The following is a 19,320-nucleotide window of genomic DNA, read 5'->3' as shown; positions in this document are numbered from 1 at the left end:
AAAAAAATTTTTAAGTGAGAAATGAAAAAGGCAGGATATCATTGGTTTGGAAGTATTAAGCTGGCAACTCGTGTGATGCTTTTTTTTTTTTTTTAACTGAATGCAGTACTCTGGGAAAATACTTTGGCTATTATTTGGTGAATTCAGCCATCATCAGCAAACCATAAGGGCTGGAGTTACACGGTAAGTTTTCATTATGTCTCTCTGCAAGGTACTGGCTTTTCAGGCAGTGCGCTAGAGCATGGGTTTGCTGGGTTGCTGTTGGGGACGTGGAAGCCTTAGGGGATCTCTGATGCTGTGACTGCAGGTGCTACCGAGGGTATAGAGTGACAAAATGAATTTAGGGGGGGAAGAAAAATGTTTATAAAAAAAACAATAACAGTTGGTCATTGTGTTTATAAATTATATGATGGCTTTACAGTTCAACTTCAGAGCCATCTTGCTTAAAGCAAGCCACAAACTCTGTTCCTCATTCATCCTTTTATGAAATCCTTATCTCCTCTAATGGTTTTCAACATTTGTGTAGGCTCAGACATAGCTGTTGTTTAGAATATTATTTCTGATACAGCTCTGCAACTCTAAAAATGAGTGAGAACTATTCCTTTTCACTAATTTGATAAATTCAGAAAATAACCCTTGTCTTTTCCCCCTTCCCTTACTAGTAATTCACAATTAACATAAATTGTAAGAACCTGAAGGAGGCCTAGGCTCTTCTCTGAATTCAAAATAGATTTTCAACATATGAAATATTTCAACATATTTTCTTCATAGTTTAATTCCAAGTAGAGTCTCAGAGACAAGATGGAAAGTTAAGCATTCTAAGCATCTTGACATGTACTGGAAATTTGGCTCAAAGTGCTGGCTGTGCCTTTCAATATATATTCCTATTCCTAAATGACCTTGTTGAAATTTTTGCCTATTTCCAAATATATCCATGTTTGACCACTTGGCCATTTAATGCAAAATTCTCGCAGTAGTGTTTGAGGAATCTTGATCTTGCTGAGGTCTTTGGAAGCTGACTTGTCTCTGAAAGCTTGTGTGCCTTTTGTTCCTCACTGGGGTTTGGGTTTTTTAAAAAATAAATATTCAAACAATTCTACAAAGTCTGCTTATCTCTTACTTGAAAGTCCAGCAAAAACTTCACTGTGTGAAACACATTGTTTTATAAATGTGTTTACACAGCACGCACAGATCTTTCCTCACATTCACCAGAAAAGAAATGGTGACTTCATCACTTGATATATAGGAGTTTCAAACACTCTCTGGCTGGCTTTGGGAATGACCTTTTAAAAACAAAAACTCAAAAAAAAAGTATCTATTTCCACTACTTTTATATTGTTCTGAGTCTTTAAGAAAAGAGAGTGTTTTAGTAGAGTTATTTTCTTTATCTTTCAGCAGTTGGAAAATCTAATCACTGCTAAAAATCTTCTGGGTTTTTATTAAGTTAGCTCTGATTTATGTAATTTACCATGAAGTTCATTAAAGACTTCATTAATTTTTCACCAATCTGTAACAGTCTTATCACTGCCGTTTCTATTAGCTGAGGTATAATTAACTAAGGTTGACTTTTTAAATTTGGGGGCAAGTCATTTACCTGCCCTATAACCACTTTCATAATAATTACATTTTGCTTTGTCAGATGTGAAGTGGTTCTCTTCTTATCCATCAGTTCCAGTGATTAGAACCCTCTATTTCAGATCGAGTGCTTGTACTGACATTTTGATCTCAGCAGTTTATGTCCTCATTCTCACTAGCTGACTAAATCTACATTTTTTTCCACTTCCAGAAGAACAATGTGTTTTGATACTTCCAAGGCTAAAAAGACAAAGAAACTTCCCATTGATCTGCAGCTCAGCGAAGTACCCTGGAGGGATTGATATCAACCTGGAATTCTCTTGGTGTTTGCACATCTGCCTTCCCAAGAATTTGGTGTCTCCTTTTTGGAACCAGGAAACAAGAAAGCCCCACAGAGAGGTATGTTGCATGTTAGACCACAAGTCAAGGCTCTGATTCAAAGTGTTTTTCAGAGTAGGATTCTTTAACACACTTCTGTATTCTGGTAAAACTTCTCCACTCCCCATCACACCATTATCTGTGGTATGCCATCACTCATTTGAGATGAGTGTTTCACTCTCTGACAGAGATTTCCAGAGTGACAGTCACAATGGCATTGTTGGGTGTATGGCCCCATTAATGGCCTCACAGATCACCATCACCATTCTGTGATGGACACAAGTGCCAGCCAAGGGCCCGACTCCTAATCAGCAGATACAAGGAAGGTATCAGAAAATAAGAAAGTAATTACAAATCCATGTCTTGAATGAGAGAGCAGATCAAAGGGGACTGGCAGAATGAGAGGAGAGATTATTCCTCCTTTGCTGACAATGTCACTGTCTCTTGCTGGAAGGGGAGCATGACTGGGGGCATTGGTTTGTTTGGGCTGTCAGCAGCCTTTTTCTTTGTGTCTTAAAGCATGATTGGCTGAGTGGTTCTCACAGGAGTGCCTCTGGCACTTCAGTGGCCTGGGCTGGCAAGAGAAGCCAGGTGTACACTCTTGCTGTGACCCTGTAACTGTTATAGGATTGCTTTCTGTTTGGTGCATGTTTCATGGTGAGCTTTTCTGCCGTAATTCAGTGCTTCATATCTCATGGGCTGATAAGGATTGGGAAAAAGCTGAGAGTAAGTGACATCACAACATAACCACCCTTTCTGGTAGGCTATGTCTCAATGTATGATAAGCCATATACTGTTTTTCTAAATTTGAAGGAGGTAAATTATAAATATAATTAGGTATTAAAGACAAGAGGGGGAGGTGAAGTGGGAAAGGCAGAGAAAAACTTACAGTTCTCTGGTTTACTTCAAACCAAAGATTATTGACTTTTTTGAGTCAGTCTAGAAATGGCTACTAGAAATGAATAATCAATGTATTTTCAAAGGAAAAATGAAACCAGTACCCATTATCTCCTTTTTTCTTTTCATTTGGAACTGGCGTTTCATAGTCATTTCCTTTAATGCTAATTAGTAGTAATTAGAGAAGAAACACAGTTTGGGATCTCGCAAAAAGTGCTGGTTTATTTGTAATTATTGTTATAGTTTCACATTTTCTTCCTTTGCCCTCTTCCATTTGCACTCCTCCTTGTTAGAGTAAAATAACCATGTAAAAGGTATCAGTGCTAATTATATGATCACTCTGAGCCTTCTGCCACCACAGTATTTGATGCTTTTTATGCCAAAGGAATGCTTCAACGCAGAAAGCGGAGCAATGCGCTTGGTGGGCACAGAGGCTGTTTGGCATGTTCAGGTGAACTGTTGCAGTTACCCTAACTTGGCAAATATGTGTATTTTCTCTAATACCTTAAGTTCAGTGGTTTTAATCCCTGCATTTGTAAGGGTTTTGACAAAACATATTCCAAGGGCTAACAGAATGCACAGGTGACCCAGGGTCACACAGTTTCATGGCTTTGTTGCTTGTGCTTATTTTTGAAGGCTAAGGAGATGGCATGCAGAGAAGGACTTTTGCACACAAATACTGGAAATTTTGTGTTGATGCACAAGTACGTTCTGACATTTAACTGAGGGTTTATTCAGGGTATCTTTTAAAATTTAACTTTATTTAGTAGCAAAAGAGTGAAAGCATCTCAATTAACCATACTTCTAATTTTGATTAAGGTTTACTACCCTTGTGACAGATGGGGAACTATTAATATAACTTATTTCTAATTCTCATGGTTATTACAAATAGTGCTTTTTTCCTGCACAACATTTTATCTGAAGAGCTATAACAGTATGTGTCAGCAGGGGAAATAGACTCTCAGTCCTGCATCCAGGTCTTCTGATCATAGCCTCTGGATATTATATTCCACAAAATGCAAAAGCTTCTAATAGGTACTCATAAGTTCCAGCAGATGAAAATGAAATTATACTTGATCAAATGTTTAAATTAAAATACCTTATTCTATTTAGGCTTATTGATTAATCATTTTACAACTATTTTTCCAATCTTAAAATGTTCTCTAAATTAGCAGTATTTCCTCTAATCTTCAGATTTCTCCTAAGAGGTAGGTCCTGTATCTGCACCAGTTCAAATGGGAATGGGAGCTTGCTCACACAGAAGTCACACCTTTGAAGATAAAGATTTAACATTCTGAGAGTGTACATGCCAGATAAAATCACTTGCCTGCAACAAGAAGCAGGACAAGGATTTCTTATTATATACTTGAAAGTTTGAATTCACGAAGATTAAAAGAAGAAAAAAAATAAAAAGAGAGAGAGAGGGAGAAAATATACAAATGACTTCCAAGAAACATGAGAGAGAAAAGAAGGAAGTGGGTCTTCTGTCTGTTATTTCATGCGCTTTTTTTCTTCCTAATTTAAAGGAAAAACAGTAACATTGTTGTGGTAAACGCATAATAGCATGGAATGAAAGAAAGTCTGTCAGTCAGCAATGAAAAAAAAAGCAATCTCAGCTTTTTAATTCAATTCTTTTTCAAGTAAATACAGTTTTAGGAAGATTTATTTGCTTTACCCCATGCGACTGATTGGAGTTTTGAGGTCTTGTCACCTCCAAAGTCCAAATTTAAAATCTTTTCAATAGCCAGCATCTTTCAGGATAGGGAATGCTGAGATTCCGAGGTGCTGTAGAGAGTTGCCTGTGCTACATGTCTGTTTGCAAATGTGCTCTCCAAGGTTCAGCTCCAAGGCTCATGGAAACCTGGGGGGAAGAAACATCCCTACTGACTTGGCAGGGTTGCTCTTTGTTCTCCTGGTCCATGCATACAGCCCTGCATTGTTCCAACCACTGCACAGCTGTGGTTTAGCTTTTCTGGTGGCTAACACAATAGCAGCTAACCATATCAGATGTAGGTGAGGTTCCTCAGCAAAAACTGGTTACTTCTCATACAGTGGGCTGCATGCCTGCTGCTGCTTTTTCCAAATGCCTCTCCAGCTCAGAGGCAGTCGCTGCCCGCTGTTCTCTTCCCAGCTTCTGCTTTCATGGGGCTTGGGCTGACTTGTGCCATCCAGACTGGGGGGTTGCTCTTTGGTACCCTTACCTACCATAGCTGTCTTAATGCGCCTTTTCCATTTGCTACTTCCGTGCTTCTTCCCCCACTACCCCTTCAAAAAGACAAGCCTTACTATCACTGTCCAAATCCATACTTGTTAGTAATTTCTAGCTTGGTAATTCATTTTCATTTTCCTCAAGTATGTAATGTGCTGGTGGAGATTTGAGTGACCTGAGCAAGTCTATGCTGCAGGCTTTTCCATGGCCTGCACTAATCTGTTATTCCAGCCTTACATTTGTCTTGCACACAGAATGACAGTCTGCTGAATTGCTTGCTGATTTCCCTCAGACACGCACACACAGACAAAAATCCTTTAGGGAATATAAAAACTTACAAACGCTTTTGAAACAAGATATATAAAGCATGGTCTTTAGTGGAATCAGATGGTATGTTTTTCACTCTAGCAACTGACTTAACAGTAACAGGTTTTTTTCTCCATTGAACACTTGTCTTCATCCTCATGAAATTTTCGTTTCACCTTCTTCAGTAGCCTTATGAATATTTTAAATTGTCTTCTACCAGCAGTACTCCTCTTACACATTATTTCCCCTAAGATCAGTTCTCCATTTCACGTGCTACTCATTTGGCAAATGTCTTACTCTGAACAATCATGCAGTCCGTGATTTAGCTAAACATACTTCAGCTTGGAGAGCCTGAAGAGCAATGTGCACAGTGAGCTCATTCACAAGTATCCTGTGACTCTAGGGGTAGTAAAGGAAGGGAACAAACCTGCATCTATTCTGTGCACATGTGTAGATTTTTATCGGTGGCTTCTGTATCAGTTGTTTTAAATGTATTTTGTGCTGGGGCGTAAGTGAAGAATAGCAAGCTGGTGCAAGCTGCAGTGTGATTTTGGAACAGTTGGCTGCTCCCTGGGTAAATACCAATGCATGGGTATCCACAATAAGATGTAATGGAGGACTTTCACCACATCTAATGTCCGTACAGATTCTACTGAAGCAAAGATGATGTATGTTATTTTTCCTCATCTAATATAATTTTGTCTCACTTCACTTTATAGTCAATTGTCATTGTTCATTAACACTACTAATCCATAAGGTGTGTTATTAAACTGACTTTCACTGGAGAATCTTAAGATTTACTTACACTATATGGTGCCCAAGAGAGACAGTTCAGGAATATATTCTCACAGGAATCGCTTCAACCATTGTGGAAAGGTATCTTCCCTAAGACAGAGTGCAAAATACACAAAACAGTATGCAGAATGGTTTCCAATAATATGGAAAGGAAAATTACATGCAGTTGAACCTGATACTATCAATCTCACCTTTTTTTTTTTTTTTTTTTTTTTTCAGATGAATCCTAAAAAATTTTTATGCATTAATTTAGAAGCAAAAATTCACATCATGTTGTCATCAGACTAATATTCTGAATGCAGGCACAAAATTTTCATGGTGAAGTTCCCTGAAAATTAAAGTCACTGAAAAGGTTCTAGGATAGCACAGATGGTGCAATCCCACCAATTTAATTCAGTTTCAACACAGCACCCTATGCGTTCATTGTCTGACCTAGGCAGGCAGTTGTTCCCTTGCTGTTAGTCACGTAAGCACTTCTGTTATCATGTGCACTTTTTCTATATTTCAGACAGTTGTTACACATAGAAGCATTTGATTTCTCTTAATGTTTAGGGATAAAAGGAGCTTCCACTGAATGTACCTAGAAACAGTAGCCCTAATATCTCTTTAAAACAGGTTTAAAGATAGAGGGGGCCTTCAGGCCAGTAGTAATGGCATTTTAGTTCTTTTGTAATATACTTTCTGCAATGCACTTTTGATGAAAGCACTTGTCAATAGGCATGAACTTGCCATTAACTCGCTTGGGTTTGAATTAATCTGTTCCTCATTTTTTTATGTTCATTTTAAAAATATATTTTATTTATATTTAAATATTGATTATTTTATGCTTGTATAACATTTTGGGTGATAGTTACTCATTTCTTATAATTTGGAAATAACTACTAAGGCCAGAATTTTAAGTTATTAATTTCTTACTACTTATTTCTGTCCATAGGGTAGCATTCTCAAACAACATTGAATTGTGATTTATTATTTTTTTTAAATCAGTGATTCTTAATCTTGATGGAAGGTGTGAAGTCTAGAAGACAAGCTGAAGGTTTTGCTGCTGTGGTTCAGTATCTGGAGAAATAGTGTGCTGGTGCTGCCAGCTCAGTGCCTGGCTTTCCATTGAGTGGTGAAGATATAGCGCTTGGGTTTACGTGCATTCAGATATGGGTCTGGTAGAGAGGGTCAGACTTCCAAAACTTGAGTCTAATGGGTTCAGTCATTAAAACCCTCAGGCTTGACCATTTTGAGCAGTGAATTTATGAAAGGGATACTGAGGGAAGGAAGCTTGATGAGATTAGAAGAAGAAAAAACATGTCTGCTATGTTGTGGAAGACAAACAAGATGGATATGCTGCTCTGGTCTTTGAGTCATTTGGAAGTGTCAACAAAACGTATTTATATAGAAATGGTAACAATAGATGAGTGTCCAGCAGGTCTAGAGGAAGTCTGATGAAAAGCTGGCAAAGCACTTGGATTGTGCATTGGAAGGTAATTGGGAGCACAGGACGCGTGGAAGTGATAAAGGCAGAGCAAGTCTTTTCCTCTTTGTGCTGCTGCCATTCAGAATCTGGGGTGGGTGTCTTCTCCTATCCCTATGCAGTGCATGGCTCTTCTGTCTTCTTGATATAGGGTTGAAAAGATTACTTGGATTTCCTGTAAAAGCTCCAAATTCTGCAAAAGAGTGATTTTTCACAGGGCGTTATTGGCACTATAGAGAAGAAACTGATTTGGGGGGTTGTTTTTTTGTTGTTATTGTTATTTGGGTTTTTCTTTTGCTTGCCTTTTTTTTTTTTAATTCTAATTGAAGAGAAACAAAATATCAATATTCTCCATATGACAGCTTTCTGTAAAATGCTGAGGCAGATATTTTAAGTTCTGTATATTTTAGCAAGACTGTCTCATTTCAATTCAGGGTAAAAATAGGTTGTAGTCATTTAAATGTGTAGCAGACACTTTACCATCTAGAGCATTATTTGTTGAACAGGAAGTGAAAGAATAATTTTTTAGATGGTATTGCAGAAATACAAAATACTAAGAATCTATTTAAAAAAAAAAAAAAAAAAGCTATTTCTTGGACTTCCAATTAACTAATATTTTGGCATTGTTGCCTCGGTGGAATCTTAAATTTCCCTAAGTGAACCAGCAGTGAAATTCTGTGGACAGAAGTCAAGGCTACAAAACCCTTTTTAAGCTACTGAACTGATGCAACTTTCAGATATTTGGGGGAGTATTTTGCATGTTGCATACAGAGATATGTGTGAGCTAACTGTGGTCCTGTAGTCCTGAAATACTCACATTATGCACAAACTTGTCTGAATATGAATACCATCAAAATCTAATGCATTCAAATCATGGCTTCCCAAACAAATGTTATTTCTCTGTTTCACAACTCAGGTCTAAACATGTCTGATCTTAGTTCAGACCCAGATATAATTTTTATAGCTGAGACCTATCTTACCTATTCTAATATACCCTTATCCATAGTGGATCAGTCCCAAATCTGCAAGAAAAATGGCTGATATTTTAAAATAAATGTTAATTGCATCTGTAATACTACCCCGTGCTATTTGCTTTGAAAGCATTTCTTTAAGGGTGATTAAAAGCAATTTTAAAATTTGTCCTCTGTGATCAAATTGGTGTTCTGACTGAGCTCTGTTTGCATAATCAATCTGTTGCATTCTGTTCTTATAGTTTGTGGCTTTCAAAAGTAATTTTCCTCAAAAAAAAAAAAATATATGTAAATCTCTATACACCCCTGCAGAAAATCCAAATCAAATGGGATTAGATTTATTTTTCAAATGTCTTCTTTTTGCTCTTCACAGCTGAAATGAGAAATATTTCTATTGTTTTGTGTGCCAGAATAATTTGGCTTTTGTGTTCTGTACAAGGGAACCTATTTCTACCATGCAATCCTCTCCCTCAGCTCAGTTCAAGTTTCCAACATTAAGAATAAGAAGACGTTTTTAGATATTTTTTTGATGCTACGTAGTTCTTATATTTGCTCCACACAGATATATATGGAAATAATAGCCAGTGAAATAGAGCAGAGGTGTGATGCATTTGCATATAAGAGATATTTACTGTTCTCTTCCCACAGCTGTGTTTCTTTGGGTTTTAATCTACTGTCTTAAGCCCCTAAGCAATCTCAAACAGCCAGCAATTAAAACTCTGAAGAAAATGTTTCCATTTCCCCTAAGTATGGAATTTCCCCTAATCTTTCATATGTTAGCTTAGTGGGTGGCTTGCTCTTGGTGTGTTTTTAAAGCTACACCTCAAAACAGTGATGACCTATCTGTAAGTAACGAAGTGACTCGTGGAAAGAAAGTGGTGGCAACAGAAGTGCAATTGTCTATCTGTATTTATGTATATGAGAAGTCTGGAGCCCAGTTTCAGTACAAGGCAGTAGGATCTGAAATGCCACAGTAGCTGTAAACTCATCTGCTCCGTCCCAACTTGAAGCCTGTCTCTGCATTCCCAGACAGACTGGCTGCCCTTCTCCATTCCTGGCCCCGGTCCTTTATCTCCTCCTTCCACCCTTTGCCCAAGTTCTTGACCAGCTTCACTGTGCTCCCACAGGATCTTAAGACCTGGTCACTTCTGCTCCACTCCAATTTTTTCTCTGTTCTTTCTCTCTTCTCTTCTCATGTGCCTGGATGTTACACATCCCCTGTGTGCTATATCATCATAGTTCATGTGCTTTTAATTCCACTGACATAAAATCACCATTAGTCACTGGCAGAATATGTGGCAGTGCAGCTTCCTGCTTATTGGCATCAGCCAACTATCCCAACTCACTCTCAGAAAATAGAAGCAAGTTGCTTTTTTTCCTTTGCTAAAGGTTAAATGATCAGGCAGCCTGGAAATAAATATATAAATAAATAAATAAATAGGTTCTGAATTTCACCATGACACAAAAGACATGGCCATGTAGGAAATGCAGCTCAATATAGAAAATACATTTCCTTGGCATTCTTCTGATGCAACACCCTGAAGATCTCTGCCAAAGTGCTATGAAAAGAAATACTACAGAAGAAATACTACAGTTCTCTTTAAAAGCAGGCTGTGAGAAAGAGAAGGTATGGAAGACTATTCCAGCTATACAGCAAAGGCTGGATTTAAATTCAAACAAAGTGGCAAGCTGCATATATTTCTTAAACCCATGACATTTATTTAACAACATTTCTGCCCTGGTTGGATAAATCATGGAAAGCAATGTTCTGTCACAAAGGTAGTCCACAGTTAATGCAGAATAACTGCTTTTCCAAGCACCTCTTGCTACTCCTAAGAAGCTAGAAGTAGCTGCTTACTCTTCATTATACAGTTATCAGGTTCTAATCCTTTTATGCACCATAATCTAGCTTTAGGCCTTCCCCCGTCCATAGCTATGCCTCTAATTGAGTTTACTTAGGAGGTGAATTATGCACTTGTCAGTATCAAAACTGACAGCCTCATTTGTCTGGTTCTCAAACAGCTAGCCATGCAAACAGCCATAATATCTGGCACAATCTTGCTATTTATCTGTCAGCTCAATATTTTTTTCCCTCATTGTCTGTCTAAAATACCTTCTATCACTAAAACAATTTACAGGCTTTTATGACTTCCTGAAAGGTAGGAGAGTCTGTAGAGGTAGTGTCAGTGTGGTATTCAACAACACAAACTGCTGTAGTTATTGTAGTTATCTGTATTTTTTTAAGGGAATTTTGTTTAACCCAAATGAGTCTACTCAGAATCTAACAGCAATAGGGGCTGCCACTCTATTTCAGTTCTGTTCAGAGAAATGGTGCAAGCAAACCACAGGAAGCGAAGCGCTCCTCCCTTTGAAGTCAATTTTGAATTTGGAAGTGGAGATATAAAATACAATTTTGCCATTGACTTAGGTTGAAGTAATAAAATCCAAAAGGCAGTTCTTTGATGCAAGGAACTTTCAAACAAAAAAGAAAGGAAGAGGGAAATGATGGATACAGTGAAGAGCAATATCTTAGATGAACAATAGAGAGAGAACTAGCATAGTTTAGATGTGGCTCTGAGTCACTGAAAGTGCTTGGTTGATGCAGAGGCTGGTGGTACAGTCGCTGTGATACTAATAAGCATATTGGGTATGGAGTCCTGGCACTCCTTTTCTTTCATTGCAGAGTTGAGGTAACTCAACTACAGTCCTACCCAGGATAACAGCACTTGCCATGCTCAGCGTGCTTATAGGGAGAGTGTCCAAGAAGTGGCCACTAAAGGGAAACTGATGTGTAAATAAAAGTAATAATATGAAATAAAGGAATATTATGTACATATAGCCAGACACAACTATACCAGATACTCCAGTGACTAGATACCCCAGATCATCAGCAGCACAGCCCAGAAATGGTGAGCACCCCACAGTGAAGAAAACCTTTAGGTAAGAATTCAGAATGTTCCAGAGTGAGCACAGGGTGTAGTGGGATACACAGAATGAAAGGGAGAGGAGGACGGTCCATTTCCTGCCTCCCTGAACAAGCCTGCACTCCTACAAATGCGTTTCACCGTCACTGTGAAAGACATTGTCCTTCTTCAGGGTGGAAAGATCTTTTAATTGACCAGTATTATCATTTCAGATTGGTGCTGCCAGGGTTAAATCACGTCTGTGCCTCAGATGAAAGTGTAAAATAGCCTGTGGATGCAGAAGCAGGCATACATTTCTTATAAAATAGGTGCATAATAAAGAAGCAAGCCAATCTCTGATGTTTTCAAACTCGTGAGTGCCTGCTGTTGCTACCTCATATTCCAGTAATGCTGCCATGTCTATATATCACTGATGCAAGGATGGTAACATCATGTCTAAATGAGGGACTAGCTCAGATTTCAGTACCAGCACGTTTGACATAGAAGTATTTTATCCTTGAAGACTAAATATAGAGTTTGACCCTCATGCTTATGAAAGAGGAAGCCTTTGTCTGGGTGAAGGCTGACTTGTTGTGGTACAGTTCTACTCTGTTCAGCAAAAATTTTATATTAGGCTGCATTAACCTCCAGCAGTGGTTTGTTTTGGTTTTGTTGTTTTGCTTGTACTGCAGAAGTGTAAAAAAGAAGTGTGGATTTAGATACTTACTAATGGTGCCATTATGCCATATAATTCAACTGTTTTCACCATTTCTTTAGCTTCCCTGAGATTGGATTCACACTATATCATAATTGAGTTAAAAAGCATTGCAATAGAGTTATGGTATAACATCAAAATCATTTGCAAGCATGACTGGCACTGCCTAACACTTGCCAGAATATTTACAATCTTTATTTCTCAGGACACTGGAGGTTTTTTCAGTCTGTAGCTCAAAATGAGAAATTTCAGCTTCTGAAGATTTAAAAAAAAAAAAAAAATTACTTTTAGAAACAATGCAGCAAAAAGTTTGGTATTTTTATATAGTGTCTGTGTCTTTCCAAGTGTAGATTGCAGTTTATCTGACTAACCAAGAAGGGCAATAAGTCTTACTTCAGTATTTTCATGAGAATATTATCTGTCTAGTCATTTTAATTCCAAATAGTTTTCTTGGGCAATATAAAATTAGAAAGATAAAAGAAATTAAGGATTGGTCCAGGCAGTAAGCATTTTCAAATATGCTTACATGTATACCTGTGACTGTAATCAATAATCATATTAATAGACATGGTACCCTTCTAATTGAAGCATATTATTTCTTAAATAATGATGGATGTATTTAAAATATTTTTTTCAGATTTAGTACATAAAATTAATGCTTCTAATGAGTCAGAGAATGACTAACAATGGATCATCACAATTCATTTTACTTGAACAACGCATCATCTCAGAACTATACATATCTTTTCAACAACTAATTGAGGTTATCTCAATATAACTAAAACCAGAATTTAGACACGCACACCAAAAAAAAAAAAAAAAGCCATGAAAAAGTAAAAGTTTAACTAGGGTATCACTTGCTTTTTATTTCATGTCACTGAAGTATTCAGGTATCCAAGAGCACTCAAGCACGATCATTAAACACACAGGTATTACTGAATATCAGTGACTCCAGATAAACAGAGAGAAATACAACCTGCTGTGTTACAGAAAATTTGCATAGACTAATAGTTTGTACATGATTTTTTGTGTTGCAGAACCCCAGCAAACTGAAAATCTAGGTGTGTTTTATTACATATGAATCGACAGTAAAAATCCCATTATCAGATGTAATAGTTTTGTGGTGGATAAGGCATGATCAGAATACGCTGTCTTTATTATCTATATTAACGGCATCCTTCCATTTGCTGATAAACTCTAAAAACAGTTTTTATTAGGAGATCAAGCAAATTTTATTTGTGAGAAATACATACATTCTGATACATATGCCATTGTTGAAGTTGCTTTTTCCTCCTTAAGTTTAAAATATGTGTTTCCCCAGTAAATTCCCTGTGGTATATACATTTTTGTTTAAAACATGTAACTGCTTTTCTTCTCTGAGGCAAAATTGCTTTTTATTTTAACTTCCTTTTGGATAAAACTTTAATCTACATTTGCGAGAGGCAGTTGTTCTGTAGTGGGATCACCATTGGAAAATTCTCTTGGATTTTTTTTTTTCCAGAATAAAATTAAAGTTTAAGATTTTATATAAGGGAAGAGGTATCCTACTGAAGCATATCTTTCTCTTGTTGCCTTTTTTCAACCATGCCAAAATTATATTCTTTTAACTTTATTTTCTTTATTTATACACTTTCAAGACACATCAAAACTCAACATCATTTAACCAAATATTCTATTGATAACAAGTATTGCATCATTCTTACTTTGCTGCAGTATCTAATGCTGTTTACCAGCAGATGAACCTCAGACTTCTGTAGGTTAGAGACAAGTGCAGACATCTCTAATCTTTTTTTCTCTGAGCAGAAAATGTTAGGCAAGCCAGTTTTTCCCCCCAGCTCTTCACAAAGGAAGTCCAGAGGTTCAGCTCTTTTCCTCTCCCAAGCTGAGACGTATTAAACTATTGTTGGAAATTATAAAGAGCAGCAGTACAGGGATAGCACAAATATCACCTTAAAATACCATTTTCAAACTGAAGCTTAGTAGAAATGCATTGAAGAATTTGTCTGAATTTTAATGGGAAGAGAGAGCTTGTTGTAGAAAATTAACATAAACACAGATAGGTCACTAAGACAAGTACTTTTTATATCTGTCATTTTATACCAGAGGTATGTGACCTCTCGCACTAGAAACGTGCTGTCTTTGCTGCATCTAAATATCCAAATAGTAGGGGCTGCTGGAATGTCACCTTCTTTCTACACAGCACCAGAAGCTTGTCTGTTCTTATCAGAATCTAATTTGGCAACAGTGATGCGCACACACAACTTCGAGGCTTGATTATTGCAATTCATTATAGCTAGGAATGAAGCAATTTGCCTTGAGACAGCTCAAGCTATATCAACCCACTCACTCAGCAGCCAGAGCTGCCAGCTCCCTGCTATCAACTTTCTGCCCTAATCTCTGGCCCAGCTCCCTGCAGAATGCACAATCCAATTTCAGGGGCTGATTTTTCTGGATGGGCACGGGCTGCCTGATAACAAACCATCACTGGAGCTGGTGCTGTCTGGTGCCTGCATTGGTACCTGCATTGGAGCCTTGGATGTGCCTGGAGATGGAGCTGACTGCTCCCTTGCAGATGGGCACTCTCCACCTGTTTTCTAAGCCAGCGCCTACGTTCTTTGCACACTCGAACCACCCACTGACACGAGGGTGCTTTGTGTGCACACAAAATGAGCAGGAGCCCGATCTCTCTTCTTCTAAAGAATATTTAGTTAATTAAGGTGCTGAAATAGAACAGAGGCATTTATAGTTATTATCTAGATTATTATTATTATATGTGAAAGATTTTATCTGAAAATAGTATCTTATTGGAGTTCATGAAAGACTGAGCAACTGCTGCTTGCCGCTGCTGTTTTACAAACAGATTCTGTGATCAGAGGCTCATAAGATTGAGCTCACACAGAGAGATGGATCAAAAGTCTCTGACAACAGCTAGTGACAGATGTCTAAGCAAAGAGCAGCAAAATTTGGTTAGCACACAGGCAATTTCCTTGGTAGGCCTTCCCACTTCCCTTTTCCTTAAGACGTTCCTGAAGGAAATGTCTATGGTTTTGTGTTTAATAGAATTTGGATGTTATGGATGTTATGTAGAAAATTGCTGTGTACGAATAACTATTCTCCTTGCCAAAGAGGTGACAAGAGGAAGAATTTTAGTCATCATTATATCATTAATCTTTTTGTTCCCTATATACAAAATATTCTCTAAATACCTTTTGCCAAAAATAGGAAAGTAGCATGGCTTTATTAGGTTATACCGAAGGTGATTTCTTCTCTCTCTGTGATGACAAGGGAAGAATGTAGTAATATGTAGACTGTGTGTATGTGTGCACTAGTATTTCCCATCCTGCAGTCATTTGGAGTCATGGGGCATTCTGAGATTAGCATAGTTTTAGCAAATGTTTTTCACTTCAACTTATCTCTTTTGAGATGCAGACATTAAAAAGTACCTTAATTCAGTTTGCCTTTCTGTTTCTGAGCACTAAGACAACTTGCTTATAAATCTCTTCTAACATCAAGATTTCTGAGTAATAATGTTCAGCTTAGAACTCATCATTTCATACAAGGTTGCTGTGTATCTGCTTATATTGAATTTCACCTGCTATTTTATTTGCACAGTGCCTTAATCTTGTAAGGATCTTCTGCAATTCTATTTGTATTTTTGCAAATCATCAGTCTTGGAAGAGATAATTGTATGGGCACAAAATAAAATTTAAAAAACCTAGTTAAAATGGAAAGCACAGTTTACACAGTGTAACAGATTGCTGCACTGTAGATGTAAAGATGTAGGTGCAATCCACTATGTTTGGATCAGCTGCTTTTTAAGTACCAGCAGAAACAAGTAAGTTAGAATCTGGTAAGAAAGGCCACATTCTGATCACATTATGGGAACAAGTACAGGAAATTTCCTGAAAATCCTGTTCCATTTTACATGCTCCACAGCCCCTGAGTTTATCTCCAAACCTTTGGAGATTCTTCTATCTCTAATTTTCACTCAGGGTATAGAGGAAATGAATGTTAATATTTTAACCCAACCTTTTAAATATTGTCGAAAATAAGTAAAGGACAAACAAAGGCATCTTTTTTAAAGATACTGAATTTTAGCTGGTAGTACTACCCAGTAAATAACTCCTTGGAATTGTGGCTATTAAAGGCAAATCCCTGTCACAAATTCTGTTCTAGGAATACTGCATGCTTTTTTCACTGTGTAATTGTCATTTCTTGGAGCAAGGTTTAAGTCAGTGATCAAGCAGAAGTGTTATAGTGGCACCAATCTCCTCAGCTACCTCAGCTATAAGTATAGGTTCTCAATCAAAACATGAGTTTTCTTCTTTGAGAGGACAGGTGTTACAGCACACGAGCAGGTTAAAGGTCTCTTCTGCTCTTTGGTCCAATTTCGATGATTGCTGGGCCAACTCTAGTGTAGCCTGCTGGCAACAACTAGTGCATCTTACTCCCAAAGCATTTCGTTTTGAGGCTGGAATTACCAGAGGCAAGGCCAAGTTTGAGCTTGAGGGTTAAGACTCCAGTCACTGAAGAACAGCTGTTTTTATCATTGTCTTCCTCAGTGGCTGATGTGGAAAGGAAAAAGCACGGGATGTTGACAGCAGTAACAATACCCACTTTAAAGGAAAGCTGAAAAATTTCAAGTATGACTGTAAAGATAGCGTTCTAAAATGTTAACACGTGTAGTTACATATTTGGCTGAATTTCCTTTTGAATGCTTTGTAGAGATACTGGGCCACAGGATTTTCTTGTTCTTCATAAAACATGGTGTAATTTATTAGATTACCACCTGTGCCATTAGTGCTAGAAGCAGACATTGACTCTGTAAGCAGTTTTCCTTTAAATCCATATAAAAAATCAATATCTGTAAGACTTTTCAAGGCTAGAATATAATGTAGTTGTAAAGCAAGGGAGCATCAGCGTGAATGACAGCTTTACTAAAACATGAGGCTTCACCTTAGGCCAGAATCATGTGTAAGTGGAATAAAATTGCCAGTAATGATCTTGGTCATTAATGTTTAATTATGCATTTCATTATGTGAAGTTCCTATTGTAAACGAGTTCATTAGTAACAATTAGAGTGTGTCTCTTCTTTTATATGCACCTGTTCTTAATTACCACAGTATTGAAATCAATACTGAAAAATGCTTACCTACTTTGCATTCTACATAATACACTGTATACAACTAGCATCACAATGCCTTCAGTGAGCTCTGCTGACATTGGATATACATCCTGCTGTTCAGCACCTTACAGTTATTAGCTGAAGATCAAGTTAACTTAGCATTTGCTAAAATATATTCCTCTTTGTTCTAAAATCGGGTCAAATCATACCTACCTGAAAAATCCAAGTTTCACAGTGAAGACAAGTTATTTGAGTGAGCATTAAATTAATCTTTCTGAGCCATTTTAAAATCAGATTTTTTTCTGTGATTTACTATGATTTCTATGGTTTTCTATGATTTTATCTTCTCAGTTCTAGAGTCTCTGTCAATATTATATTCCACTGCTATATATAGTATACATAACATAACTAAGTCAGTTTTCATGGCATACATTACCACATGATGTCCTGACAGAAGTAGTTGCTAGGGACAGTAACTATGTGCCAACAGCAATAAAACTAGCTTCTGAAGTTTCATGTGAGGATGCAGACTAAATGCCCCATTATCAGTTGACTGCTCAAATTTATCAGTTCTACTCTAAAAATAATACTTATTCTTTGGAATATTTAATAGATGACTGAGCATTCTATATAAAAAGTCCACGTTATGTAAACTTAACTGGAAATGGGTAATGGTGCATTCTCATGTAATTAATCAAAATTTTCTTTGATATATATATAAGCAATTATATTTAACAAACAACATTCAACAAGTAAGCAATCCTTAAAATAGTAACCATTTTAGTTTCAACAAAGCATTACTGAGGTTTTACAGAGCTGTGCTGTAAATTTTCATGGAGCCATCAACAAACAAAGGAACAGAGAGTGAGAACTTCTCTGTGTTGTTTCTGAAGTTCTACTTTCCTCTAGCATTCTTGTTTTGAAACCATATAGCCCACTGAGATTTCAAACACGTGGCTACTTAAAAGCTATACATTAAAGCTAAGGAATATGATAAATTGAACCTCAGGCATATTGGGCACCTGTAGGAAAACAGACATGTCTTTTTAGATGGTATCTGATTCCTCAACCGTTAAGCAGATATTAGGTATGCTTCAGGCAAAATGTGGCTTAAGGTGTCCTTCCAGGTCCAAGACCTGCTCTGGTTTAGTTGTACATGAACTTGAGTCAGACCAACCACACAGCCTTTGCTTTCTCTCTTCCCTGGCCATCCTCCCAGTTAACTCAAGCTACAGCAGACTATAGCAGTAACTGCTATGAGATGAATGATCACTTAAATCTCCAGTCAGATCCATATGGCACTCATGTTCTAGGCTAAAAGATTTTGACATATGCTTTCTTGCATGTCATTGACATATGCTTTATTGCATATGCATTTCTGTGCATATTCCAGAATTCATGGAATATTTTTTCTCTGTAAGAGCAAAAATATGGAAAGCGAAGTAACTTCCAATAGTACTTCCAGTAGTAAACATTAGCAATAACCCACACAACCATTTAGTACTAAGATGGCAATAAGAATGGAGATCTCCAACACACTGTCTTAAGCAAATCGAAGTTTTTCAGTGCATCCTGCACTAGATACACTAAACATTTGTTGGTATCTCAGCGCAATGACCAATTTTGCCTGCGAGATTCAGAAGAAGGTGAAAGAGAGGAACACTGCCTTAATATTACAAGTCTAGAAGGAGGAACCTTCAGAGAAAAACTGAGTAATGTAGGAAACGCATGAAAAGCATATGGACAGAAACAATACTCTCAATTGTGTGGAAGCTAGTATTTGGATCTGAACACTACTTCAGAGTCAAGTAAACACTAAAAAGCAAATATTGACAAACAACATCTAAGGTTTGTTTCTAGTGTAAATTAAAGGCTATTCTTTACATTTTTTCTGGAATGTGGCATAGAGATGCTACATCTACAAGACGTATCTTAATTGCATTGCTCTGATGGTCTGGTTTTAATGTATGTATTCAAACAT

Source organism: Aythya marila (genome assembly GCF_965140915.1).
Source record: "Aythya marila genome assembly, chromosome: 6".
In the NCBI taxonomy this organism is placed as follows: Eukaryota; Metazoa; Chordata; class Aves; order Anseriformes; family Anatidae; genus Aythya; species Aythya marila.
This window is presented reverse-complemented; position numbering follows the sequence as displayed.